The sequence below is a fragment of the Schistocerca serialis genome, chromosome 7, assembly GCF_023864345.2.
Source record: "Schistocerca serialis cubense isolate TAMUIC-IGC-003099 chromosome 7, iqSchSeri2.2, whole genome shotgun sequence".
NCBI classification, from domain to species: Eukaryota; Metazoa; Arthropoda; class Insecta; order Orthoptera; family Acrididae; genus Schistocerca; species Schistocerca serialis.
The window spans coordinates 116,705,401-116,718,922 of record NC_064644.1 but is presented as its reverse complement, the minus strand read 5'-3'; positions in this window follow the sequence as shown (position 1 = coordinate 116,718,922).

Genomic DNA, 13,522 nt, shown 5'->3' with positions numbered 1-13,522 from the left:
ACACAAAAATCTTTAGAAACATTAAATCATCTCATTGCAATTGGACATAAGCGATTCCACTTACCGCCAGAACTAATCAAATTATACCATAACAGTATATTGACTTCAATTGTAGGTTATGGATCAGGAATCTGGGCCCACAGACTCATGAGGGTTATGCCTGCCATGGCTGTGAGAAGAGTGCAGCGGAGCATGTTACTAAGATCAGTGGGAGCATACAGAACTACACCTGGAGGAGCCCTAACAGTACTGATGGGGCTCTGCCCACTCGACATTAAAATCCGGGAACAGGCAGCATGGTACTGGATAAAAAAGGGAAACAGGGACAAAGTAGTTGACTTGATGGGGATATACGTGGAGAACAAAACTGAAATCAAACGAAGGGGGGAAGAACTTTGGCAAGAACAATGGGATAACGAGGAAACTGGTCGGCGAACACATGAACTGCTGCCCAATATTAGGGAAAGGTTACAACTAAAACACTTCACACCATCACGAGGACTGCTGCACTTCCTCACAGGTCATGGACCCTACCCGGCATATCTATGCCGGTTCGGGAAACAGGCGACACCAGCGTGTGACTGTGGGGCCACACCAGGCACCCCGGAACACGTGGTGTATGAGTGCCACCTCTTCGACGATGTAGCCGCGCAACTTCGTCAGCAATTACCAAACCATGACACGTATCACCTGCTCAGGCATGAGGACCACTTTACAGTCTTGAATAAATTATCCTACGAGGACTTGGCCAGCCGCTTTACGGCTGGAATCCGCCATGCCTAGGATTAGGAGGTGGGGTGCGCCCAACTACCGATTTGAGACACTCACCAACATTGACACTAGGTTAAGATAGAGTAGACGTAGGATAAGCTAGGATAGAAACCATTAGTATAGTACTGCAGCGTACCGTAACTCCGGCCAGCCCGGTGCCAGGGGCACGTTCACCGGGATTAGCTCGGTGAAAAGGGCCAACAATGTAGGTTTATACTATTCTGGCACAAATGTAAACGCTGCAGGTAGAAGTAGCTTAGCATAAGAAGAATAAAATAGTGTAGGAAGATAGAAGTGCCCATAGTGTGAGCAACAGAAAAGTAATATATTGCGTTAGCTGTAGTACTAATATAAAATACAAATGTATCAAATAGGACCCACTAATTGTATAAGGTGGTGGGTTGTTTGTATCATATAAAATATTGAGAAAAAAAAATAATAATGCAATGGAATATCTTGAGACCAGTGCACACAAGCAATCTCAGTAAAATTGAATTGACATTTACTTCACCCAAAGAAATATAATCCATCATAAAGTCCTTGAAATCAAAGCATTCTAGTGGTTATGATAACATATCAACAAAGTTAATAAAAGAGTCTTCATGTGAGCTTAGTCAGTCCAGTATTCAGCAACGCATATTTTCAATATGTTACCATCAACCATTAAGAGTTTAGATTCAGACAAGGCACAGCTTAAACATAATTTAAAAGAATTTTTTATGGCCAACTCCTTCCATTCCATCCATGAATTTATCACATTTTAATGAAAATTTATTATACTTTAATTTTTGACAATACTTGGTTGTAACAGCCAAGTAACTACCTACTGTGTGAATGATGGCTGTATGGAAAGCAGATGTAAGTCTTAAGTCTGTAAATAGTGGAAGTTTAATTTTAAATCTTGTACATAATTTGACTGTTCTTAACTGAGGATCATTGAAATGAATAACTTACTTTAATTTTTGACAATACTGGTTGTAATAGCCAAAGTAACTAGCTATTGAGCGAACGATGGATTTAATGAAAGCAGGTGTAAGTATTAAACCTGTAAATATTAGAAGTTTAATTTTAATTCATGTACATAATTTTACTGTTTATTGACTGAGGAACATTAAAATTAATGAAATTCAAGTTTTTCTAATTACATTTTTGTAATGTGTTTATTTGACATGTCCCACACCTACGATGATCCCCTCTTTTGTGGGTCTATGGAATGAATAATTAATCTAATCTGACCTAAAATCTATTGCTGCAACCGTTGCGTTTTTAGCATCTCCAGTGCAGGAGCCCAGGCGTGACTGAGTTGTCCAGTGTCACGATTCATGAGATTTTCTATTACCTTGCGACACTCGCATTACGTTGGTAAGTACATGCCCCATGGATGCAATAAAGCGACTGTACACGTGACACTTCCTTCTTTGAGATGTTAGAGCACTTTAACTGAGAATCGTGGGATAGTGAGAAACTTGACATCAGTAATGACCAAACGGACACCGTCCGAATAGGCCTTGAAGGCCCAACGTTACCCACCGGCCGCTGTGTCATCCCCAGCCCTGAGACGTCACCGGATGCAGGTATGGAGGGGCATATGGTCAGCACACCGCTCTTCCGGCCGTTGGCAATTTTCGTGGCCGTTGCCGCTACTCCTCAGTCAAGTTGCTCCTCAATTGGTCTCTCAAGGACTGAGGGCACCCTGCTTGCCAACAGCAGTCAGCAGACCCAGATGAGGACCCATCCAAGCGCTAGCCAAGCCCGACAGCGCTTACCTTCGGTGATCTGATGGGAACAGGTGTTACTACTGTGGAAAGGCCGTTGGCTCAGTAAGTACCACTTCAAGCAAATTTTAGAGGTGCCAGCTTTGATAACTTGTCTGCTTTTTTTGCTTCAGCAAAATATCGGAACTATTTACAACCACTGATGTTACACAGCATGTTAATCCAAGACTAACCACATTTCATAAAATGCACTGATTCTCGATCATCACATTCACATCCGATTTAATAATTAGCATTGTCATCACTCTCACGACCTTTCCTGTTACCTTCTGAATATGATACTGAATTTACTTGACAATAATTAAGACATAAAGCGACATTTTGTGCGCCCCGTGACCGACACGCGACCGCCTGCATCGATCGACCTTGCGAGACTCACTGAACAGCGACAATGATGTTTGTAAGTAGGCTGTTAATGTTTTCTTATTGGCAACGTTACGTAGCGCTCTGCATGAAAATCACTGGCTGTGCTGTGTGCAGACTGTGGCTAGTTTGCATTGTTGTCTGCCATTATAGTGTTGGCAGCTGGATGTGAACAGCGCGTAGCCTTGAGCAGTTGGAGGTGAGCCGCCAGCAGTGGTGGATGTGGGGAGAGAAATGGCGGAGTTTTGAAATTTGTAAGACTGGATGTCATGAACTGCTATCTATATTATAACTATTAAGGTAAATACATTGTTTGTTCTCTATTAAAATATTTCATTCGATAACTATGCCTATCAGTAGTTAGTGCCTTCAGTAGTTTGAATCTTTTATTTAGCTGGCAGTAGTGGCGCTCCCTATATTGCAGTAGTTCGAGTAACGAAGATTTTTGTGAGGTAAGTGATTTGTGAAAGGTATTGTTCTAAGGGGACGTTTCATATGTCGACCCTTAGCCGAGGATACCTCACTGGAATCTTCTGATTTTTTCTCATAGTTTGTGTAATTAGTGTAGCTTTTGTTTACTGATAGCGCGTAATTGTAGAGAGAATGACAAAGCTCAAGCAGAAAAAAAACACTCTTGGAAATTTAAATAAGAACACCGTGAATTCATTGTCCCAGGAAGGTGAAACTTTATTGACACATTCCTGGTGTCAGATACATCACATGATCACACTGACAGAACCACAGGCACATAGACACAGGCAACAGAGCATGCACAATGTCGACACTAGTACAGTGTATATCCACCTTTCGCAGCAATGCAGGCTGCTATTCTCCCATGGAGACGATCGTAGAGATGCTGGATGTAGTCGTGTGGAACGGCTTGCCATGCCATTTCCACCTGGCGCCTCAGTTGGACCAGCGTTCGTGCTGGACGTGCAGACCGCGTGAGACGACGCTTCATCCAGTCCCAAACATGCTCAATGGGGGACAGATCCGGAGATCTTGCTGGCCAGGGTAGTTGACTTACACCTTCTAGAGCACGTTGGGTGACACGGGATACATGCGGACGTGCATTGTCCTGTTGGAACAGCAAGTTCCCTTGCCGGTCTAGGAATGGTAGAACGATGGGTTCGATGACGGTTTGGATGTACCGTGCACTATTCAGTGTCCCCTCGACGATCACCAGTGGTGTACGGCCAGTGTAGGAGATCGCTCCCCACACCATTACGCCGGGTGTTGGCCCTGTGTGCCTCGGTCGTATGCAGTCCTGATTGTGGCGCTCACCTGCACGGCGCCAAACACGCATACGACCATCATTGGCACCAAGGCAGAAGCGACTCTCATCGCTGAAGACGACACGTCTCCATTCGTCCCTCCATTCACGCCTGTCGCGACACCACTGAAGGCGGGCTGCACGATGTTGGGGCGTGAGCGGAAGACGGCCTAACGGTGTGCGGGACCGTAGCCCAGCTTCATGGAGACGGTTGCGAATGGTCCTCGCCGATACCCCAGGAGCAACAGTGTCCCTAATTTGCTGGGAAGTGGCGGTGCGGTCCCCTACGGCACTGTGTAGGATCCTACGGTCTTGGCGTGCATCCGTGCGTCGCTGCGGTCCGGTCCCAGGTCGACGGGCACGTGCACCTTCCGCCGACCACTGGCGACAACATCGATGTACTGTGGAGACCTCACGCCCCACGTGTTGAGCAATTCGGCGGTACGTCCACCCGGCCTCCCGCATGCCCACTATACGCCCTCGCTCAAAGTCCGTCAACTGCACATACGGTTCACGTCCACGCTGTCGCGGCATGCTACCAGTGTTAAAGACTGCGATGGAGCTCCGTATGCCACGGCAAACTGGCTGACACTGACGGCGGCGGTGCACAAATGCTGCGCAGCTAGCGCCATTCGACGGCCAACACCGCGGTTCCTGGTGTGTCCGCTGTGCCGTGCGTGTGATCATTGCTTGTACAGCCCTCTCGCAGTGTCCGGAGCAAGTATGGTGGGTCTGACACACCGGTGTCAATGTGTTCTTTTTTCCATTTCCAGGAGTGTACATTGTTTGTTCTCTATTAAAATCTTTCATTTGCTAACTATGCCTATCAGTAGTTAGTGCCTTCTGTAGTTTGAATCTATTATTTAGCTGGCACTAGTGGCGCTCGCTGAATTGCAGTAGTTCGAGGAACGAAGATTTTTGTGAGGTAAGTGATTTGTGAAAGGTATAGGTTAATGTTAGTCAGGGCCATTCTTTTGTAGGGGTTATTGAAAGTCAGATTGCGCTGCGCTAAAAAATATTGTGTGTCAGTTTAAGCACAGTCCTGTATAATTGTTCTTAGGGGACGTTTCACGTTCCAGGCTTCAAATCGTTCGGGGCAAATGGGCCTGGATTTTTCTTCTGCTTGTACGTGTTTCGGATGCTGTAAGCCAACAGCTATTGAAGACTTTGGGTGAAACCACACTGGCATCGCCACGCTATCAGAGCGTCACGTGGTCGTTCCGCACCGACTGACAGTCTTTGGCAATATTACACCACCTTACGAAATCAATTTACTATAAGTGTTACAATCTTTATCTATATTGACTATTTCTAAAACTGCGCCAGTATCTGCAGATATGTGTCAGCACCCTCGTTTTTTTTTTCAAAGATTGTGGTATCAACAGGTTCCAGTCAGTGCTCGACAATAGCTGATATAGTTGCCTCTGATCTTCTTGTCACCTGATGTCCATCATCTTACTTGTTTGGTCAATGTAAAACATGCCACATTGGTAAGGTATGTAATAAATTGTTGGTTTTTGTGAAACAAGATTTCCCTGTAATTCTCTTATTTTGGTAGGAGGACAGAACACACTCCGACAATGTCCAACTCGGCTCTGGCCGAAGTTTTATACCGTCGTCACTGGGGGCACGCTCTTAGCACCCTGCAGCGGCTGCTGTCGATTTTATTTGGAACGCAAACCACACAGTTTGTTTATGAAAATGGAAGAGCATAAAATTCCTACGTTTATTAAAACGCACATTTCCTACCTTGTCCATAAGCTAGTGATGTTGTTCTGTCTGTAGTTTACGCAAATAAAGACTTCAGTATCCATACGGTCGCGGGTTCGAATCCTGCCTCAGGCATGGATGTGTGTGATATCCTTAGATTAGTTAGGTTCAGGTGGTTCTAAGTTGTAGGGGACTGATGACCTCTGATGTTAAGTCCCATAGTGCTCAGAGCCATTTGAACCATTTCAGTATCCATGAACGTGTCAGAAAAAGGAAAGAGAAAGTCCAGTCAGTAAGAATATCACGTTATAAAAGTTCACAAAGTCAAACAGACTCACTCCTGAGAGAGAGCATGCTTATCTTTACATAGCATGAAATATTACAGATATCTTTCTATTAATTTATCAAGAAAATCCTCAACATTTTAGAAAGCGGAGGCTGGAAAAAATCTGGATATGGCGTGACATGAACTAGTTACCTGTTGTTTCTTAGCATGGCGCCCTTGTCACCGTCGCCATGCTCGAGTTCTGCACTGAGCTACCTTGTATTTTCTGTTACGGTTTTCTGAAGGCTTTAATCGCCGATATGTTATTGAGTGACATTTAATTATAACAAGTCCTACCAAAAACAACACGTTTTTGATAAATGTTCAGTGTACTGCTGCCTTAAAACTTTCATAACACGTGTGTTATGATACGAAAATTACAAAATACGAAAACTCTATAACCACCAATATGAAATTTCCCGTAATTTTATCAAAGCAGATGGTATTAATAACGAGGCGATGATGATTAGAAACAGCGTATATTCGTAAGGGTGTAAATTATAACATAAAACTCACTAAATTTGGGTTTCAGCTGAACGCGACTAATACAATATTGGGTTTCGGAGGTTCTGCTTCTGAGATAGAGAGCATTTTTGCTTTTTATTGGTTCTACTTTACGTGACACTTTGCCAAAATATCGCAGAATTTACACTCGTGGAAAAAATCGTAACACCAAAAAATAATTATTGTAGGGTAATAGATTAGTCTAGTGCACATATTAAATGATTAACTTCGCAAGATCACATATTAGTGAAAGTAAACCATTGCAAATGTGAAATGCCGGTACATTAATAACCTGTGTAACCACCAGAGCGTTAAATGGAAGCATGCAAATACTTATGCAGTACAGGCGCCGGATGACAGTTTACGGGATGCAGTTCCGTGCGTATTGCACTTGGTAAGTCAATACAGGGAAGGTTAATCCTGTCTGTGAATGACACTGGAGTTGTCGTCCGATGATGCCCATAGGAGACGTATCTGGTGAACGAGCAGCCCAAGGCAAAATATAGACACTCTGTTAAGCATGTTGGGCTACAAAAGCGGTATGTAGGAGAGCATTATCCTGTTGGAAAACACGTTCTGGAATGCTGTTCACGTATGGTAGCACAACAGGTCGAATCACCAAACTGACATACAAATTTGCAGGCAGGGTGCGTGGGATGACCAGGAGAGTGTTCCTGCTGTCACACACAATTGCACCCCAGACGGTAGCTGCAGGTCCGTGTCTAGTTGTATCTAGCACGCAAACAGGTAGGTTGCGACCCTCAACGGCTTCCTTCTAACCAACACACGACCATTACCGAATCGAGGCAGATCTAGTTTTCTACATAAAACACAACAGACTTCTAATCTGCCCTCCAAATGAGCTCTCGCTTGACACCACTACAGTCGCAAATGGCGGTTGTTTTCTTAGTCAGTTGAATGCACTCTACAGGGCACCTGGCACGGGGCTGTCCTCGAAGTAACCAAAATGGCTCTGAGCACTATGTGACTTAACTTGTGAGGTCATCAGTCCCCTAGAATTACTTAAATCTAACTAACCTAAGGACATCACACACATCCATGCCCGAGGCAGGATTCGAACTTGCGTCTGTAGCGGTCAGCCGCTACCAGACTGTAGCGCCTAGAACCGCTCGGTCACTCCGGCCGGCTTGAAGTAACCGATCAGTAACTGTTCGTTGCGTTGCTGCGTTGCCAATTGCTTCTCATATCGCTGCTGCAGATGCAGTACGATGCGTCAGAGTCAGACGCCGAACACGACGGTCTTCCTTCTCGGTGCTGCCACGTGGCTGTCCGGAGCCAGATCTTGTTTCGACCGTACATCCTTGTGACCACCGCTGCTAGCCATCATGACAGTGACTACATTTCTGCCACGTCTTTCTGCAATATCGCAGAAGGAACAGCCAGCTTCTAAGAGCCTTATTACACGATCGTGTGAAACTCAGTCAGGAGTTGATAATGGCGTCTTTGTCACCTTGAAGGCTTTCGTGACTAATGTCAACTCACCACGTACAAAAGTAACTGATGCTCACGACCATTTCAGTGTGTATTTAAGGCAAACATGACTTGCATCTTTTGTGACTGCGCGAAATCTGAATAGGCGCCATCTTTCATATGTAGAAGCACGTCTACCAGCGTTCGTTTACAATGCACAACTCCTTCTCGGTGTTGCGATTTTTATTTCCGTCAACGTATTTTGCGTTTCACTTGGCGGAGTCGCTCCTGAATGAAATATGTATGGTAGTGACACACCAAAATCACAGTAGTAAGCCGTTGTAGTTGCTACATATTTTATTACAACCAAAAGCATTATAAAATCACAATCACAATAATACAGGTGACTGCCTTACAAGGCCTGATCACTTGGACCAATAACAAATAAATGTATTTAACTGGAACAAGACCCATAAAACTTGAAATTTAAATATGACTAGGTAAATATACTCAGGTAAGGTTTTACTTAAATGGTACAAATGTCCACATAATTCCCATCAGAACTCTCATCACTTCCAATCAGCTGAGGAACAGATGAAGGGTAAGAACACAGATCTTTTAAAGTTTGGCAAGCCAACTTTCCTAAACAAACTATATACAAAAGAGTAAAAGAATTAAGGAGGTGCTCTAATTTTTAACCAAACCAATCTACAAATTTACATAGTTCATTAATCAACAATATTCTTACAATGATTACAACTAGAACATGACCATATGACAATACCCCTAAAATGAGGTTGCTTCAATCTTGCGAGTGAATTAACGATATATGCGAGCTGACCAAGGATTCAAATCAATACGAGAGATCCACAAGACAGGAAATGACATAAAAATGTACTCAACTTTGCACTGCAATTGAACTTCAGATGCTATAATTCTCCACCGGAGTATGCTTGTGTCAACCACCGCCAATTATTTGTAACACAACACACGTGAACTGTAGGCCATATTCTGAGACATTAACTACACAGTCTTATCTAGAGAACAGGTGATCAATACAACTAAATAGAAACAAATTAACCTCCGTGAGTTACTTGGCCAGTGCCAGCCCTTAAACTTTGATTAATAAGTTCGCTAAAAATCATGTCCTAAGGTTAAGATGACAAGAATTATCTCGGCGCACATTTACACGCCGAACTACCAAATGAACTACAAGGTAGAATAGCAGACGTATCTCGGCATGTCTTGAAACTCCAGAGCCGAACTTGCTCACTGCTCTTTTCACTTCTAGCTATGTCGTTAACCACACTTCATGTCGGTTGGTTGGGCGTAGCCACGCTTCCTCAACTGCCATCAAGATAGTTAGTCACGACACCGAGGTAAGTGATAAACAACTAAAACAATTCCAAATGATTTTTAGTATACTGGCATATTCAATTAGGCCGCACGCAACCCATCGAAGCAACCCAGTGCCTCCAATTCAATCGGCCAGCGTAGCTTATAACAGCCTCGAAGGAACATGTCCTTCCGACCTCACCATGGGTGATGGATCTGCCCTCACAACTCAACACGAAGTAGCCACTGGCCCCGCTCCTTCATTGTCCGACTTGTCCTCTTGCCATCCTGCCTACGTACACAACTTACGTGCTCTCACTCACTGCCGATCCTGACACACTTCCTCAGCAGACCGCACGTGCTGCCGTTAAATCCGCGCCGCCAAAGATGAGCAGAAGACAAATAAGCATCGAAGTCGACTCAAAGATTAAAATGACTTTTGATAGAAACTGGCGCCAGAAACGCACCAGCTCACTGAACTTGGAAAAGCAGGAAGTGACATCACAAACTCAGAGAGCCAGTCAACGTAAGCTAACACGTACCGTGTATTGATGGCCTTAGGAACAGAAAAGTTTTATGGAGCATACAACCCGGAAGACTCACCAACAGCTATTTCCGTTAGTGTAGTTGTATTTGGCGGAGGGCACGGACGGCGACGCACCACGACCTAGCAGCGGAGCAGAACAGAGCGACAGAAGGCGTGCGCAGCGGGCGGGCCTAGGCGGCGCCTGCGGCGGTGATGAAGCAGCAGCTCCGCCAAGAAGGCGGCGACGCTGGCCGCCAGCATGCCGAGGTAGGCGCGGAAGTAGGGGCTCAGGTCGGCCGCGCAGAACGCCGAGAAGTCGCGTTGCCGGTGCTGCCGCGCCGACGCCTGCCGCAGGATCGCGCTGCCCTTCTTCCAGTCCAGGTCCAGCTGCCGCCACCTGCGTGCAACGTTACATCTACAGTCCACGCATTTCACAGTGGTTCGTAGAACAGACGTATAAAACCGAACACCTGTACCTACGACGTCGGTCTGATGCAGAACCTAGGGAAATGCTTTCCGATCACATCTTATGGTATTTTTGGAGACGGAAGAAGTCTCTTCTGTACGGATCAACGTGGGGTCCGAAAACAACGATCGTGTGAAACCCAGCTAGCTCTGTTCGTCGCCGGCCAGTGTGGCCGTGCGGTTCTAGGAGCTTCAGCCTGGAACCGCGTGACCACTACGGTCGCAGGTTCGAATCCAGCCTCGGGCATAGATGTGTGTGATGTCCTTAGGTTAGTTAGGTTTAAGTAGTTCTAAGTTCTAGGGGACTGATTACCTCAGAAGTTAAGTCCCATAGTGCTGAGAACCTCTGTTCGTCTACGAGACCCAGAAAACAGTGGATGCCAGAGCACAGTGTGTTAATTCGCTACAAAACTGGGACAGAACAGAAAGAAAGGTCTGTGTTCCGTATTAAATCCACAGAAATCGTGTGCAGAAGGTTGTGGTGCATACTTGCCCAGGGCTGCGGTGTCATTCGAGTCTGAAGTCGATACCGGAAGTGCCGTGAAACTTGACGGTAAACAGTGAATCCGAGAACGACACATTTTTCAGATATTGTTTGTGTGGCATGTTTAACACACACATCAAAAAGCTTTTGCATCACCTCGATTCCAAGAGTTCCGGAACCTGTAAAGAAAATTGGAATCGAAATCAACATAAACTTCATTTCCGTCCTTTTTATTGCTCATGAAAACCACACATTGCGTGTTGTACCACCATACAGCGAGACCTTCAGAGTTGGTGGTCCAGATTTCTGTACACGCCGGTACCTCTAATACTCAGTAGCACGTCCTCTTGCATTAATGCATGCCTTTATTCGTCGTAGTGTAGTATCCACAAGTTCATCAAGGCACTGTGAGTCGAGATTGTCTCACTCCTCAAGGCGATTCGGCGGAGATCCCTCAAAGTTGTTGGTAGGTCACGTCGTCCATAAACAGCCCTTTTCAATCTATTCCACGCATGTTCGATAGGGCTCATGTCTGGAGAACATGCTGGCCACTCTAGTCGAGCGATGTCGTTATCCTGAAGGAAGTCATTCATATGATGTGCACGATAGGGGCCGAATGCCTCGCCAATATGCTGCCTGTATGGTTGCACTATCGGTCGGAGTATGGCAGCCACGTATCGTACAGCCGTTACTGCGCCTTCCTGACCACCAGCGGCCTACGTCGGTCCCACATAATGCCACCCCAAAACTGCAGGGCACCTCCACCTTGATGCACTCGCTGGACAGTGTGTCTAAGGCGTTCAGCCTGACCGCGTTGCCTCTAAACGTGTCTCCGACGATTGTCTGGTTGAAGGCATATGTAACACTCATCGGTGAAGAGAATGTGGTGCCAATCATGAGCAGTCAATTCGGCATGTTGTTGGGCTCATCTGTACCGCGCTACATAGTGGCTTGGTTGCAAAGATGGACCTGGCCATGGACGTCGGGAGTGCAGTGAAGTTGTGAGTCATGCAGTCTATTGCGACCGTTTAGGTCGTGACACGGGGTCCTGTGGCTGCACGAAAGGAATTGTTCAACATGGTGGCGTTGCTGTCAGGGTTCTTCCAAGCCATAATCCGTAGATAGCGGTCATCCGCTGCAGTAGTAGCCCTTGGGCGGCCTAAGCGAGGCATGTCATCGACAGTTCCTGTCTTTCTCTATCTCCTCCGTGTACGAACAACATCGCTTTGGTTCATTCCGAGAAGCCTGGACACTTCCGTTGTTGAGAGACCTTCCTGGCACAAAGTAACAATGCAGACGCGATATAACCGCGGTATTGGCCATCTAGGCACTGTTGAACTACAGACAACACGAGCCATGTACCTCCTTCCTTGTGGAACGACTGGAACTGATGGGCTGTCTGATCCCCTCCGTCTAATAGGCGCTGCTCATGCATGTTTGTTTACATCTTTGGGCGGGTTTAGCGACATCTCTGAACGGTCAAAGGGCCCGTGCCTGTGATACAATATCCACAGTCAACGTCTGTCTTCAGTTCTGGGAACTGGGGTCATGCAAAACTTTTTTATGTGTGTATGTAGCGACCCTGACTGGTTGTCAGGATAAAATAAGATGGGCAACTCTCCGTAAGGTATGTTTATGACATTTTGAACCGGCGTAATGTAGTATAGCGATGTAAAACTAAGCTACTAACGATATTAGCCTAATTCGCGACTTCATAATTTCCTCTGTGTGGCTCCACTTTTCTAAATGATTCTCCCACTACCTTAATAGTACAGTTAACAAGTTCAAATGTATTTGCGTGCACTTATTTGCAGCTTTCTTGTGGGCTGTCAGTTTTATACCACGCAGCAATGCTACATGGTATAAATGGACCCCTCATTACGGCAATACCTCACAAACTATTATGTGGACCAAAAAATCATTAGGGTTTTCTGTGCAATTCCTGGCGTGGTATTCGGTATTGAGATCATATTTTTGTACCCGTCTGATAATTCTTTTTACAGGATAAAAATTTTCCCAAGTAATATATTTTTTTCTCGAAATGCTACATTGTTGTTGTTGTCTTCAGTCCTGAGACTGGTTTGATGCAGCTCTCCGTGCTACTCTATCCTGTGCAAGCTTCTACATCTCCCAGTACTTACTGCAACCTACATCCTTCTGAATCTGCTTAGTGTATTCATCTCTTGGTCTCCCTCTACGATTTTTATCCTCCACGCTGCTCTCCAATGCTAAATTTGTGATCCCTTGATGCCTCAGAACATGTCCTACCAACCGGTTCGTTCTTCCTGTCAAGTTGTGCCACAAACTCCTCTTCTCCCCAATTCTATTCACTACCTCCTCATTAGTTATGTGATCTACCCATCTGATCTTCAGCATTCTTCTGTAGCACCACATTTCGAAAGCTTCTATTCTCTTCTTGTCCAAACTATTTATCGTCCATGTTTCACTTCCATACATGGCTACACAAATACTTTCAGAAACGACTTCCTGACATTTAAATCTATACTCGATGTTAACAAATTTTTCTTCTTCAGAAACGCTTTCCTTGCCATTGCCAGTC